General features: G+C 49.3%; 1 long non-coding RNA gene across 1 annotated transcript; it reads left to right on the forward strand.

The window, feature by feature from the left end:
• The first annotated feature begins 230 nt into the window (after positions 1 to 230).
• LOC116813719 (uncharacterized) lies at positions 231 to 4,082 on the forward strand. The gene is made up of 3 exons (XR_004371038.2): positions 231 to 1,420; positions 2,375 to 2,476; positions 3,329 to 4,082. It is a non-coding gene; the product is annotated as an uncharacterized LOC116813719 (long non-coding RNA).
• Positions 4,083 to 16,429: the final 12,347 nt, after the last annotated feature.

A 16,429-nucleotide genomic window follows, 5' to 3' on the forward strand; every position in this document is an offset into this window, starting at 1 on the left:
CCTCCCGGGTTCAGGCCATTCTCCTGCCTCAGCCTCCTGAGTACCTGGGACTACAGGCACCCGCCACCACGCCCGGCTAATTTTTTGTATTTTTAGTAGAGTCGGGGTTTCACTGTGTTAGCCAGGATGGTCTCGATCTCCTGACCTCGTGATCCGCCCACCTCGGCCTCCCAAAGTGCTGGGATTACAGGCATGAGCCACCGTGCTCGGCCTTTTTTTTTTTTTTTTTTTTGAAACAAGGCTGGAGTGCAGTGGCGCCATCATGGCTCATTGCATCCTCAGCCTCCCGAGTAGCTGGAACTACAGGAATTTGTCACCATGCCCGGCTAATTTTTTGTATTTTTTTATAGAGAACAAGTCTTACTATGTTACCCAGGCTAGTCTCAAACTCCTGGACTCAAAGGATCTGCCTGCCTTGGCCTCCCAAAGTGCTAGGATTACAGGCCTAAGCCACCGCACCTCGCTGGCTCTTTTAATCTGGAATAGCTTCCCTACTTTTTGTTTCTCTTTAGGACACTGACTTGTGACCATGTGTGGCCATCTATCTGTGTTATACCCTATGTTCTAGGTGTAACCTGGAGCCCACACAGATTAACACTCCCTGCCCTTCATGCCCCAGTGGGTGGAGTCATGATCTCTGCTGTCCATGAGGCAGAGGTGGTTGAGGTAACATGCAGCCAATTATGGCCTGCCCCCAACCCCCTGGGCCCAGCTGCTGAAGAGAGATCCCTACTGACCACCTTTCCAGGGTCCAGCTCATGCCATGCCCCTCCACCCGCAACCATGATGCCATGGTGGCTTCTTCTGTGGTAGCCTCTTTCAAGGGGGTGCAGGAAGGCTGCAGAGCTGAGGCCTCAAGATGGACAGGGCTGTGGGCCAGGGGCCTGGTGAGGAAGCCAGTTTACAAACCCAAGTCAGAGCGGGCTGAGCCAGGGGCTGGCAGAGACTGAGAGACCAAGGACCAGGGTAGTGATTGGGGGAGGGAGGCGCCCTGGCCTCAGGCAGGGGTGGGGGCAGCTGGGGAGGAGGGGAGCAGGTGGAGGGGTGAGCCCCCACCCCCTGCCATTCCCAGCCTGGGGCCTGCTGCCAGCTCTACCAAAAGGGTTTTCTCCAGGCCCAAACTATAGGTCCTCCTGCAGGCAACTCTGAGGATGCACACCCCTCCAGTATAACTCCAGCCCCTCTTAAACATGCCTCGCCCCCACAAGGCATTGATTTGAGGTGCTCTAGGGAGGAGGGCAAGCTGGAGACCCAAGGGAGCCCACAGTGGACCCGAACTCCGGGGGTGGGAGAGGGTACCAGTGGGAGGTGTTGCCAGGCAGGGTCAGGGTCAGGTCACATCCTCCAGACTCCAAGCAGCAGAGGCACAGCATCACCCGTGAACCTGAATCCAAGGGCTCTGCAGCAGTACTAAGCCCAGGTGAGAAGGTCTTGGGCACAGGTGCCCTTCATGCTGAAGGAAATGCAGGGTCACCAGCTCCTAAGACAGCTTGTTACCTGGGGCCGCTGCAGCAGTCAGGTCTGTGGGGCATGGGCTTGCTCTTCTGTCTCTTCCTTTTGACACCCTGCCTCTATCCTTCCCAGGAGGAGCCCAGCGATGGTGGCTGAGCCCCAGGTGAGCTGGCCTTTGGGGAACAGTTGCTGCTTAAGGCCTCTCCCCCTCAGCCTGGAGCCCCTTGCCCAGCAGACCCTTGGGACCCTGAGAACAGAATCTCCCTCCTCATATCCAGGCCTACCCCACTAGCTGCCCCGTCCACAGAGCTGAGCAGGATGCAGGGCCCTAAGGGGAGAGCCCAGTTTTGAGAGCTCTGTGTTTCCATAGTCACACCTTCCCTGCCCAACCTACCCCTAGCTCTTTTCCTAAACATCTGCCTGGAAGGTAGGGAGATGCATGTAGAGCCTCTTGCTAGAAACTCAGTCCAAGCTGCAAGGTGCACTTGCCCTTGGGCAGGGTTGAGGCTCTCTGGGCAGTGAGCACCTGTGATTCCAGGGCACAGTGATGTTTGAGGAGGTGGCCATGTACCTCACACAGGAGGAGGGGCAGCACCTGGGACCCCCTCAGCACTCTACCAGGATGTGATGCTCGAGAACCACTGCACCCTAGCAGCTCTGGATAAGCATCACATGGTGGGCTTCAGGTCCCTGCTCCCCATCCCCAGGTGACTGGTCCCCTGGATTCTCTTGACTCATAAACCAAACATCCCCAGTCCATGCTGGGGTGCCCCTGTCCCAGCAGGGAGTGCCCAGTGATCTCATCACCCATTCTTTCTTCTCGAGACCTCCTCTGGATCCCCCTCCTCTTGCAGCCTCTGTGGCCCTCAGCCAGGGGCAGCTTAAATATTCTAGCACTGACCATTATCTTCTTGATAAACAGGTTTTTCAGTGTCCACACTCAGAGTTATCTCCCAGCAGGAGCAGGGGAAAATGCCATAGGTCTTTGCTCTGCCAGGGCCTCCCTGCACAGGTGAGTGAGGAGGTAGGTATCTCAGGGGAACTGTGATGTGTTGTGCATGTGAGCTGTGAGAGTGGTGAGGGGGGAGTTCAAATGGCCAGCTGAGAGACCCGTGATTGTCTATTCTGGCTCCTGTCCTGGCCCTACCTTCCCTCTGAGGGGAAGTGCAAGTCCATTGTGCAGCTACTCAGGTGGGACAGCCATTTTCTAGTGGTGACCAGGCTTCCCTGATGAGCTGATTTGCACTTACATGTCAAAGTACAAACAAAACTCCACATTGTGGTCACATGGGAGCATGCCCCCAGCACCCTCTCCTATTTCCACAGTTTGCATGCCGCTTGCATGCAGGCATTCTTCTAGGTGCTGGGGTTAAGTATAAGCAAAACCAAGTCCTTGTCTTCAGAGAGTGTGCATTTTGGTTTGTGGAGAACATCGTAGTTTGTGGAAGAATTATTTATCCTGCCCTGATGTCCTATCATATTGTTGGTCTCCACATTAGACTGTTAAGGGACAGGGGACTTCATTCATTCACTAAGTCCCTGGCACCTCAAGCAGTGCCAGGCACCCAGGAGGCACCTGGCAAACACTGCTGGAATGAATCCATCGTTCTTTAGTTGTCAGTTCCTGCTTTGTGCACTGTGCCATTAAGGTGCCGGAAGTACTTGTGTGAGAAGGCATTTGCCCTCAAAATTTCAGTCCAGTCAGAGAGATGGACACACACAACTAAGCGTGATACAAGACAAAATGGAATAAAGTGATTAACAGAAGGGAAAATAAAACTCAACTCAGGCTGAGACATATGAGCTGCACAGAAATTTGCTCTGGCTCAATTTCGTCTTTCACAGAGAAACTTTTAATTTCCATTCTTTGTTTCAGATTCTTAGGTCAAGACAAAGCATAAACAATCAACCCCAACAGAAAAATCTTCTGAAGAACAATTACAAGGAGTAACTCTCAGGAAATTTTCCCAAGAGGCAATCCAGAAGAGTTTGAGTTTCGATCAGCTTGTAGGACTGAGACAGGAGCAGAATATTGCTGGAAAAAATTCACAATACAGACCAGGATGAAGTTATTTCCCCAAAAGAGAGGTTCGAGGCAAGTGGTCAGCTCCCCCTTGAAAATCATTGTAGCAGACAAATACCAGGAATGTAATAAATTGGAGAAAACTTTGTCTCTGGGCACAAAGCCTGTTGTACCTCTGAGGGACAGGCCAGGAAAGAAAGCCAGTGGATGGAGGATGGGTGGCTGAGGCTTTCGATGAGTCATGTCTGAGTGGACATCAGGCAGTTACCAGTGGGACAAAGCCCCATGGATGTCATGTGTATGGGAAGTCTTTCAGCAAGAACTCACACCTTACTTGGCATCAGATAATTCATACTACAGAGAAGCCCTGTGTATGTATTGAATGTGGGGGAAAAAATCACAACTCAAGCCTTATACAACATCAGAAAATTCGCCATGGATGGTGAAACCCTATCTCTACTAAAAACACAAAAATTATCTGGGTGTGGTGATGCATGCTGGTAATCCCGGCTACTCAGGAGGCTGAGGCAGAAGAATTGCTTGAACCAGGGAGGCGGAGGTTGCATTGAGCTGAGATTGCGGCACTGCACTCCAGCCTGGGCGACAGAGTGAGACTCCGTCTCAAAAAAAAAAAAAAAAGAAAAGAAAATAAAATTTATGGTGGAGAGAAACCCTATGTGTGTAGTGAATGTGGTAAGGGCTTTAGGCAGACATCAGAGCTTGTTAAACATCAGAGAATTCATACTGGAGAAAAGCCCTATAGGTGGAATGAATGTGGCAAAGCCTTTAGTGGGAATTCAAACCTTATTAAACACCAACTGATACATACTGGAGAGAAGCCCTATAAATGTATTGAGTGTGGGAAAGCCTTTAATCCAAAAGCAAATCCCATGCAATATCAGAGAATTCATACAGGAGAGAAACTTTTTGAATGTAAAGATTGTGGAAAAAGCTTCAGTCAGCCATCACAGGTGATTCATAATCAAAGGAAGCATTTTTGAGAGAAGCCCTGCAAATGCAATCAGTGTGGAAGGGGCTTCAAACATCACACCTGATTGATCATCAAAGAATACACACTAGAGAGAAAACTTATGTATGTGTCATGTGGGAGAGGCTTTATTCAGATGTCACACTTGATTCATTGCCACAGAACACATTCTGTAGAGAAGCCACAGGCATGTAGTGTATGTGGGAAATGTTTCAGCCAGAGCTCAACCCTTATTAGACATTAGGTTATTCACACTATGGAGAGCAAGTATAAGTTAAAGGAATGTGGGCAGGCTTTCAGTGTGAGCTAGCTTCTCAGTCACTGTCTCACAAATTCTACTGGAGAGGAACCCCTCAATTCATACAGGAGGGAAAAGCATCCAAGAATGCAACAAAGGTGGGAAGCCTTTCATTGTAGCTCATTATATAATGTCGGAGAGTTCCTATTGGAGAGAACCCCTATGGATGTAATGAATGTTGAAAAAGCATTTAGTTGGAAGTCACATATTATTTACAATGAGATAATTCATAGAGGATGTAATGGATATGAGAGGCTTTGGTGTACTGTAGGAAGTAGGTGGAAATGTGGGTTCTTGCTGTTGCCAGCTGCAAGATAAACTGCCTTTTGAATAAACTGCCCTAGCAGGTGCTTGCCCCAGGGTGGCCATGCCCTGTAGGGAATCTTGCTTTAGACTGGGATTGTGAGATGGAGACAAAGACAGCCTTATTCCTGGCTGGGAATGCCATTGGAAATGCTAGGGGAGGCCAGTGATCCATGGTGTGGCCTGATCTCAAATATGCAGAAACCGGAAGCAGAGACCAGACCCAGAGAGAGGCAGAAAAATGCAACCTCCAAAGTGGATGCACAGGAAAATGGAAAACTACTAGAGTTAGTGTGTTGGATCTCCAGAGCTGCCTTTTTATCCTGAACAATGATGAGCAATGACTCAAGGTCTTCGTGAAACCAAACAGAATAGCTGAAGCAGATTCCTACACCTCTGCACTACGTTTCTTAAATCTGAAAGCATGTAGAATGAGTGTCAGCCGTACCAACATGTAGGATCTGTATTTTCATCAGAAGGCAATCCATTGTGGCTACTGGCTATACTGAAAACATAAAATTATTTTAACATAATCCTTCGGCAGCTTAGGATAAAATCCTTGACTTTAGATTGAAGTTTTCACTATGAAATGAAATCAACGCTGGGCACAGTGGCTTATGCTTGTAATCCCAGCACTCTGAGAGACCAAGATGGATCACTTGAGGCCAGGACTTTGAGACCAGCCTGGCAACATGGTGAGACCCCATCTCTGCAAATAAATAAAATTAGCCAGGCATGGTGGAAGGATCATTTGAACCCAGGAGGTTGAGGCTGGAGTGAGACATGATTGCACTACTGTACTCTGGCCTGGGCAACAGAGTGAGCCTCTGTCCCAAAAATATATGTGTTAAAGATTACTTATATCTAGTTCATACCCCCCAAAGGTAATTTGAATTGAAATAGTGATGCATACAATAAGATCATTAAAGTAGAAACAGAAAATAAAGGATTGTAAAGCCATTGATGGTAAGAGCAATTGATTTTGTGAACTTCAAATCATAGATATAACTTAATATTTCGTTGTTTATACAAAATAGCTGTTGAAAACTTTCTGACTGACTGGGTGCAGTGGCTTATGCCTATAATCCCAGCACTTTTGGAGGCCAAGGCAGGCGGATCACTTGAGAACAGTCTGGCCAACATGGAGAAACTCTGTTTCTACTAAAAATACAAAAATTAGCCAGGCATGGTGGTGCACGCCTGTAATCCCAGCTACTCCAGTGAGTCAAGAGAATTGGTTGAACCCAGGAGGCAGAGGTTGCAGTGAGCTGAGATCACACCACTGCACTCCAGCCTGGTGACGGAGTGAAACTCTTGTCTCAAAAAAAAAAAAAGTTTCTGGTTAGATTTTTCCTCTAGGCACAATCTGAGGAGAAAGGAGGAAAGCTTAGAGAGGAACACAGCTATGAAATGCATCCATCTGCCCCTCCTTCATCATCAGGCAATGGCACAACCTGAACCAGGAATGACCCTCTGTCTTCCGAGGCCTGAGGTGCAGAGAAGAGCAACCAGTCCCACATAATCTTCCAGGGTTCCACCCCCAGTCCTGGGTGTAAGAAGCAAGCTGTTGCCTTGTATGTGTTAAAAAGAAGAGGGGCTGGGCGCAGTGGCTCACGCCTGTAATCCCAACACTTTGGGAGGCTGAGGCAGGAGGATCACTTGAGGCCAGGAGTTCAAGACTAATCTAGACTACAGAGACCCTGTCTCTACAAAAAAAAAGAAAAATTACAAATTAGTCGGGTGTGGTGGCCTGCATATGTAGTTCCAGATACTTGGAAGCTGAGGCAGGAGGATCGCTTGAGCCCAGGAGTTTGAGACTACAGTGAGCCATGACTGCACCACTGAACTCCAGTCTGGGTGATAGAGACCGCCTGGTCTCTAATTAAAAATTTTTTTCAAAAAGGAGGGGAGGGTAGACTCTTGAGTCTTGTCTACAATTCTGTACTCCTCTCAGGGAAAACGGACCTTACATTCATAAAAGGGGAGCCACAGCAGCTGTTGTCACCAACAGGTGCTTCTGTGCATCACTGATTTGTGTCTGGCTCACTCTCTTCCACTTGTCCTGTTGTGCACACCGTTGGATGCCAGGTGACACTTGCCAAGGTCGTAAGTGCCACAGGACTTGCAGTGAAGGGAAGGGTTGATTGGGGAAGAGGGGTGAGGAAGGTTTGGATGAAGGGATAGAACTGGGCCTTGAAGGATTGACAAGATGATGGCAGAAGGAACACAGATGAGCTGGGAAGAGGCTGATTCTCTCGGATGCCACAGGGTTGGAAGTGTGACTGAGGACCGGGGCAGGATCGGGATCCTGCAGAGCCTGGCCTTGCAGGCTCTGCTGGGGAGTGTGTTCAGTCCTGGAGCCATGGGAGCTGTAGGATATTTTGAACCAGGAGGGTTTCAGAATTCCTCTTCAAGGCCATATGGGTACGTGGACTGCAAAGCACCTGGCAGCTCCCTGTGCCCACGAAGTTACTGTGCTCCATGTTGAGCATGGGTCTTCTCCTCACCTGTCATCCAGGGGTGTCATAGGTATGCTGCCCTGTTCCTCAGACTGTAAACTGGCTTCTTGATTACCCTCATGGCTCCTTTTCCTGCACATGAGATTTTATGGTTAAAAAAAAAAGGCCGGGCGCAGTGGCTCACGCTTGTAATCCCAGCACTTTGGGAGGCCGAGGCGGGCGGATCACGAGGTCAGGAGATCGAGACCACGGTGAAACCCCGTCTCTACTAAAAATACAAAAAATTAGCCGGGCGTGGTGGCGGGCGCCTGTAGTCCCAGCTACTCAGAGAGGCTGAGGCAGGAGAATGGCGTGAACCCGGGAGGCAGAGCTTGCAGTGAGCCGAGATCGCGCCACTGCACTCCAGCCTGGGCGACAGAGCAAGACTCTGTCTCAAAAAAAAAAAAGAAAAAAAAAAAAAAGAACGACTCCCAAATTATTCAGTAACAAATTTAAAGACAGTCTCTTGTCTGTCCCTACGATGGCCAGCCACATCGAATGTGAGAGCCTGGGGGGAGTAAAAAGAAGGTTTTGGAGTGGGACAGATGGATCTGGATCATAGACAATTTGTTCAGCCTCAGCTTTCTTACCTGTGAAATGGTGATGTCAATCCTTGCCTGGCACACACAGAGCACTTAGCACCACCTGGCACATAGCAGGTGCTCCATGAATGGCAGCTACTGTTACTGTGTCCGGAGCTGGTTCCTTCCAGTTGGTTCGTGGTCTCACTGACTTCAAAAATGGAGCCACCGACCTTCACGGTGAGTGTTACAGCTCTTAAAGATGGCACGGACCCAGAGTGAGTAGCAGCAACATTTATTGTGAAGAGCGAATGAACAAAGCTTCCACAGCAGGGAAGAAGATCCGAGCGGGTTGTCCCTGCTGGCTGGAGGGTGGTCAGCTTTTATTCCCTTATTTTTCGCTGCTCATGTCCTGCTGATTGGTCCATTTTACAGAGCACTGATTGGTGCATTTTACAAACCTCTAGCTAGCTACAGAGTGCTGATTAGTGCATTTTACAATCCCCTTGTAAGACAGAAAGGTTCTCCAAGTCCCCACTCGATCCAGGAAGTCCAGCTGGCTTCACCTCTCATTACCACCACAGTGGACTTTACTAGGCTAATGGTCAAAGGCAACTTTATCTTTGTGACCAGGAGATAACTTTTTCCCCAAATGGGTGAAAAGACTAAGATTCTGACATGTTGCTTCTGGGCTCCCGCTGCGGATATCATCAACCACAGCCACCTGGAAACATTCCCAAGATACCTATTTTTCCTACAGAGAAGTCAAGTTATTTTTCCTACCTTCGGTCCTTAGTTCTCATTCTCCAAGGAACTCAACAGTCCTGAGCAACACTGAGGTCTCAGGGGCCTAGTTCCATGAGGGACTCTGTGGCACCTGGCCCCTGGGTCCCTCCCCTCCCACCCAGGGCTGCCCCAGCGGTCTCCATGCCCAGGGCGCCTCTTCCCTCTTCAACTGTCCCAGGGGCAACAGGGCCGCTTCTCACTCAACACTGTCTCTGGGTGACCTAGCGAGCTCAGTGACATCACTGACCATCAAGACGCCCCAATTTGCATCTACATCACAGCATCTTCTGCCGGCTTTAGGTCCTGTCTTCACCAGGATGTCCCACAGTCGCTTCACACTAGGAGTCCAACTGGCCCCTTCGTTGCCCGGACCCCGAGCCCCCGTCGGGGACCGTTGAACCACCGAGTGGGGGGTCATCCGGGCGTCCCAGAGCGGACCGAGAGCAGGTGCGCAGACCTCTGCGGACGGCTACTTCCGGTGCGCTCCCAACAGGTTTCTGCCCGGGTTCACCGGCCGCAGTGCTCCTTTCGGCCCTGAGGGAAGCGCGGACTCGCCCTTGCTGCCCGCTCGGCGTTGCCTCAGCACATCCCAGACCGTCGGAGGAGCCCCTAGAAGTGGCAGTGGGCGCAATGGTGGCGGCGTGTGGCGGGGCCATGCCCAGAAGCGCTCGCTCTCCCGGAGCGGTGGGGTAGGGCCGCTGCACCCCGCGCCCGAGTCTGGGTGTCCGCATTGCCGTGTGGTCGGCGAAGCGCGCCCGAGGCGGTGGTTAGGACAAAAGCGTGGGCAGGGGCCACGTCCCCGCTGCCCCAGCCAGGCGTTTCCTTGCCTCGCCTGGTCGTTCCTCTACGGCGGGAACGCGAGTTGCCCACATGGGATGTCGCTAATGAGTCCGCGGGGCGACGCCGAGAGTGCTTGAGGGGTCCCCGCAGGAGCCCCCGGCGCGCGCCTCTTCCAGTGGTTTCCACCTCATTTCTGGCCCAGTGCCTCGAGTGGGTAGAGGGCGAGAAATCCATTGCTTCAAGCATCCCCTAAATGGGTCGGGAAGATCAAAGAGAAACGTTTCTGAGGGAAAACCTGGCGCCATCGCGTCAGCCATGTTTTCAGAGCGTGCGTTTTCCGCGGGGTGGGAGCTGCCGTCTGACCATAGGTTTCTTGTGGCCCTAGATTCTTTGGCGCCTTAAACCTGGGGTTCCAGAAGCTGTAGCCCCCGTTTCAAAATCCGCCGGAAGCGCCTGACCCCCAGAAGTCGCGCTCTGCCCTGACTTGCCGGAGAGCGGGGGCCGCGCGGAGTTTCCGCGGGACTTCCTGCTGTGGAGATTAAAGCACGGTTTGTCAAAACGCCTTAGAACTTGCAATGCCGACCATTCGCGTCGGGGTGGGGTCCCCAGAAGCAGACCCTGAGGTGAGGCTTCCTGTAATCTTGGCTTATTGGGAGGCGCAGGCTCGGCCAGTGAGGACTGGGAAGAAGAGGAGGCCAGCCCGGGTGAGCGTCGTGCATAGGCCGCGGGGTGACCGGGTCCAGTCCTGCAGGGGAGTCTGGAACACGCTTGGATCGGACTTCAGCGCCGTCCCGTCGGGGTGGAGGGAGCTGGGCCTTTTCTGCCTCAGCGGCTTTAAGACTGTTCCAGGAAGAGGTGAGCAGCGGCGGCCCTCGACCCAGAGAAGCAGAGGCCACAAGGAGCTGGGTGCGGGAAGGTGGTGAAGGGCCCAAAGGATGCGTGCATGGCCTCAGGAAGTGCCAGAAGAAAGCCTTAGTCTGAATTTGAGAATTTCTCCAGGTTTAACTTCTTGAGGGGGCGCCAAACTGTTTTCCAAAGCAGCTGCCTCATTGTACATTCCCATTCTGCATCTGTTCCTCCATACAGTGATACATGACAGTTTCTCCACATCCTTATCAACACTTGTTATTGGCCTTTTTTTTTTAAATCATAGTCATAGCTGGTGGGTGTGAAGTGGTGTCGCTTTGTGGTTTTGATATGTATTTCCTTGATAATTAATGATGTTAAACATCACCTCAGCTGCTTAATGGCCCTTTGTGTATCTTTGAAGAAATATCTATTCAAATCTTTTGCCCATTTAAACATTACTTGTCTTTTTATTGAGTTGTAAGAGTTGTTTCTCTGTTATGGATACAACTTCTTTAGCAGATAGATGGTTTGCAGATATTTTCACTTACTGTGAGTTGTCTTTTCAGTTGTTTGTTTGTTTTTTGAGACAGAGTCTCACTTTGTCGCCCAGGCTGGAGTGCAATGGCGCCATCTCCGCTCACTGCAAGCTCCGCCTCCAGGGTTCACTCCATTCTCCTGCCTCAGCCTCCCGAGTAGCTGGGACTACAGACATGCGCCACCATGCCTGGATAGTTTTTGTACCTTTTTTTTTTTTTTTTTTGAGACAGAGCCTTGCTCTGTTGTCCAGGCTGGAGTGGAATGGTGTGATCTTGGCTCACCACAACCTCCTGGGTTCAAGCGATTCTCCTGCCACAGCTTCCCAAGTAGCTGGGATTACAGACACGTGCCACCAGGCCCAGCTAATTTTTGTATTTTTAGTAGAGACGGGGTTTCACCATGTTGGTAAAGCTGGTCTCAAACTCCTGACCTCGTGATCCGTCCACCTTGGCCTCCCAAAGTGCTGGGATTACAGACGTGAGCCAGTGAGCCCGGCCAGTTTTTGTACTTTTAGTAGAGATGAGGTTTCAGCATGTTGGGCAGGCTGGTCTCGAACTCCTGACCTAAGGTGATCCACCCGCTGGGATTACAGGCGTGAGCCACCACGCCTGGATATCGTCTTTTCACTTTCTTTTTTTTTTTTTTGAGTCGGAGTCTGGCTCTGTCGCCCAGGCTGGAGTGCAATGGCGCGATCTCGGCTCACTGCAATTTCCGCCTCCTGGGTTCAAGCAAATCTGCCTTGGCCTCCTGAGTAGCAGGGATTACAGGCGCCCGCCACCACACCTGGCTAATTTTTGTATTTTTAGTAGAGACGAGGTTTCACCATATTGGCCAGGCTGGCCTCGAACTCCTGACCTCGTGATCTGCCCGCTTTGGCCTCCCAAAGTGCTGGGATTACAGGCGTGAGCCACCATGCCCAGCTCACTTTCTTGATGGTATCATTTGCAGCACAAAAGTTCTTAATTTTGATGTTGTCAATATTTCTCTTTTTGTCATTTGTGCTTTTGGTATCTCTTTCAAATAACCTTTTGGTTTTCTTCATTGACTTTATTGTTTCCTTTTTTAAAATTTTCATTTTCCCATTACTACTTCTTTCTTTAGGTTTACTCTAATATTCTTTGTCTAACTTCTTAAGTTGAACATTTAACTTCTTAGTGTATTAATTTTTTGTTTGTTTGTTTGTTTAGATGCAGGGTCTTGCTTAGTTGCCCAGGCAGGAGTGCAGTCGTGCCATCATAGCTCACTGCAGCCTCAGACTTCTGGGCTCAATCCTCTCACCTCACCTCAGGCTCCAAGTAGCTGGGACCACAAGCTCAAGCCACCATGACTGGCTAAGTTTTGTGTTTTTTGTAGGGACAGAGTCTCACTGTTGCCAAGACTGGTCTCGAACTCCTGGCTTCAAGCAATCCTCCTGCCTCAGCTTCCCAAAGTGCCGGGATTGTAAGCCACTATGCCCAGCCTAATTTTTGATTTATAATTATGAAAGTACAATAGATTATTTGACAAAAGTTTATAAATTAATGAAGACTGGAGTTAGACTGATTTTTTTTAAGCTCTAAGTAATAGAAGTTGAAGGACAGTATTTTTAGTAGCGATGGGGTTTTGCCATTTGGCCAGGCTGGTCTCGAACTTCTGACCTCAGGTGATCCGCCTACCTCAGCCTCCCAAAGTGCTGAGTTTACAGACGTGAGTCACCATGACCAGCCTTAGGCTTTCTTAAAGTTTTTATTTAATTTTGAACCTGACAAAAGAAGTATATATTTATCATGTACATGTTTTGAAATATGTATATATTGTGAAATGGCTAAATTGAGCTAATTAGCATATGCATACCTCACATAACCTTTTTTTGTGGTGAGAAAAAAGCTACTCTAGGCAGTTTTGAAGAGTACAATACATTGTTATTAATGATAGTCACCATGTTATACAATAGATTTCTTGAACTTATTCCTCCTATTTACTTCCTCCAAAGGACACAAAGGAAATTTGGTATCCTTTGACCAACATCTCCGAGCTTTTTTTTTTTTTTTTTTTTGAGATGGAGGCTTGCTCTGTCGCCCAGCTAGAGTGCAGTGGCGTGATCTCGGCTCACTGCAAGCTCCGCCTCCCGGGTTCACACCATTCTCCTGCCTCAGCCTCCCGAGTAGCTGGAATTACAGGTGCCCACCACCACGCCCAGCTAATTTTTTGTATTTTTAGGAGAGACAGGGTTTCACCATGTTAGCCAGGATGGTCTCGATTTCCTGACCTCGTAATCCGCCTGCCTTGGCCTCCCAAAGTGCTAAGATTACAGGTGTGAGCCACCAGGCCTGGCCTCCCTGAGCTTTTTATTTGGAAATAATTTCAGACTTAAAGAAGAGTTGCAGTAATGCAGAGAACTCCCAAATAACCTTAACTCAGACTCACCAGTTCTTAACTGTTGCTATATTATTTCTTTCACTTTTTTCTGAACCATTTAGAAGTAGGCTCGAAAGAGTCATTTTGTCTATAATTTCCTACCTATGTTCCATATCTTCCTGTATTTCTTCCTGTTTCTTTTGGGGGTGCAGAATATAGGATGAGACACTTTTTTTCTTAGTTTTAAAATATCTGATTCTAGATGTTTTTAGTATCTCCAGATGCTTGCTTGAGGATATTTACTTCTGTTGTGTTAGTTTTCTTCTGCTCCTTTGACTTCTAGTCACCTTGGGCTCCCAGGACTTCAGCTCCATCTCCATCTCCTAAACTTGTAGAGACTGCCCAGCATCTCCTTATGTGCAGGTGGATTTTTTTCCTAGTCTGTCTTTATACAGGTGGTTCAACCCTTTGGGGTTCCAGCTTTAGACAGGGGCCCAGGTTCCAACCATCACCCTCAAGCCACCCAGGCCTGTCTTCATGGGGGCTGTAAACGGGCCCCAGAGCTGTCCTAGCATCAGTTTCCAGGTGGGAAGCTCTGACTTTCATTTCGGTCTTCATTTTTAGCCCCAGAGGTGTTCCCTCGCTCTCTTGGTGCTTAACCATGAATTTTCCTACTAACATCCTCAGTCCCAGGGTCCACAGCAAGTACGTGTCAAAACAGCTGTTAGAGCCACACACGAGCCCTCCCATGCCCCGGTGCTTCCTCCATTCTACGTAAATGTGAGACCTGTGGGCCTCTTAAGGGAGGCATCATTGTGGGACCCTTCCAGTAGATTAGAAGGAGAAAACAATTTTAATGTACCCAGTGTGCTCATGGACAGAGCAGAAGCAGAACACAAGGTTCACATTTACACAAAGCACATTCTTGGCACTGTTTCCTTTCTCTGCCTCCTTCACCTCTCTTCCTTCCTTCCCAAGTACATCCTAAGCACCTGTTCTGTATCATGTGCTGGAGATAAAAAGGTGTATAAGACAACATCTCTGACAGCAGAGACTTCTCCGTAGAATGTAGGGTAACGAGGTAGAAAGTAAAATATAAGTTGAAATGGTGGGGATATGAATGTTGTGCTGTGGGATACAAGAGTAAGAGAGTTATTTTTTAGACGTGGGGGAGGTGTTTTTTTCCCCCATTTTAGAGCTGGAGAAAGAGAGACCCAAGAAGATTCAATAGGCCGGGCGCGGTGGCTCACGCTTGTAATCCCAGCACTTTGGGAGGCCGAGGCGGGCAGATCACGAGGTCAGGAGATCCAGACCACGGTGAAACCCCGTCTCTACTAAAAATACAAAAAATTAGCCGGGCGTGGTGGCGCGCGCCTGTAGTCCCAGCTACTCGGAGAGGCTGGGGCAGGAGAATGGCGTGAACCCGGGAGGCGGAGCTTGCAGTGAGCCGAGATTGCGCCACTGCACTCCAGCCTGGGTGACAGAGCGAGACTCCGTCTCAAAAAAAAAAAAAAAAAAGAAGGTTCAATGTTTTCTCTGAGGTCAGAGTGAATCCATTTCAGAGGGAGACAGGACCCTCCAGGCGAGCCTGTGCTATCCACTCCCTCTTTTGTGTGGACCATTCCACATGGGCCACACTAAGGCTGGCAATTCCCACACTTGGAAGAGGTTCTGTGATAAGAATTTTAATAATAAAGTGGGGGAGACAGAACCTGAGCAGGGGAATAAGCGCAGCAAATCACAGAATGGATGTTAAACCAAATGTAGCGGTGACCCCAAATTCCCTAAGAAAACAGTAGGGCCAGGCGCGGTGGCTCACGCCTGTAAGACCTGCACTTTGGAAGGCCAAGGTGGGTGGATCGCTTGACCCCAAGAGTTCAAGACCAGTCTGGGCAACATGGTGTGACACCATCTTTACAAAAAACTAAAAATTATCTGGGTATGGTGGTGTGTGCCTATAGTCCCAGCTACTTGGGAGCTGAGGTTGGAGGGTCGCTTGAGCCCAGGAAGTCAAGGCTGCAGCGACCTGTGATCGCTTCACTGCACTCCAGCCTGGGTGATAGAGTGAGACACTGTCTCAAAAGAAAAAAAGAAAACAAAGATGGAATGAGAGATTAACTAAGGAAGGCTCCCTGAAGGGGGGGAAATATTTCAGTTAGACCTGGAGGGAATGAAGAGTAGATTTGAAAAAAAGATTCTTGGCCGGGCACGGTGGTTCACGCCTGTAATCCCAGCACTTTGGGAGGCCGAGGCGGGCGGATCACGAGGTCAGGAGATCGAGACCATCCTGGCTAACACGGTGAAACCCCGTCTCTACTAAAAACACAAAAAATTAGCTGGGCGTGGTGGCAGGCGCCTGTAGTCCCAGCTACTTGGGAGGCTGAGGCAGGAGAATGGTGTGAACCCAGGCGGTGGAGCTTGCAGTGAGCAGAGATCACGCCACTACACTCCAGCCTGGGCGACAGAATGAGACTCCATCTCAAAAAAAAAAAAAAGAAAAAAGATTCTTGCAGGTAGAGTCTCAGAATTGAAAATCAGAGGCCGGGTGCAGTGGCTCACACCTGTAATCCTAGCACTTTGGGAGGCTGAGGAGGGCGGATTATAGGGTCAGGAGTTTGAGACCATCCTGGCCAACATGGTGAAACCCCATCTCTAAAAAAATACAAAAATTAGCTGGGCGTGGTGGCACGCGCCTGTAGTCCCAGCTACTCGGGAGGCTGAGGCAGGAGAATCACTTGAACCTGTGAGACGGAGGTTGCAGTGAGTTGAGATCGTGCCACTGCACTCCAGCCTGGGTGACAGTGCAAGACTTTGTTTCAAAAAAAAGAAAAAAAAAAGAATATCAGAATTTCAGAGGTGATCACACTCTGAGAAACTACTACAGTGTTATTAAAACTTCCCAATGAAACTCTTTAAATAGATGCTTACTGATCAAACCATGGTCAATAGGAGAATGCAAATTAAAACCATGGATACCACTACATGTCCACTAAAATAGCTAGAATATTTAAAAATGGACAGTACTGCTGGGCACATTGGCTTATGCCTGTAATCCCA

This window comes from Hylobates moloch, unplaced genomic scaffold, assembly GCF_009828535.3.
Source record: "Hylobates moloch isolate HMO894 unplaced genomic scaffold, HMol_V3 SCAFFOLD_9, whole genome shotgun sequence".
NCBI classification, from domain to species: domain Eukaryota; kingdom Metazoa; phylum Chordata; class Mammalia; order Primates; family Hylobatidae; genus Hylobates; species Hylobates moloch.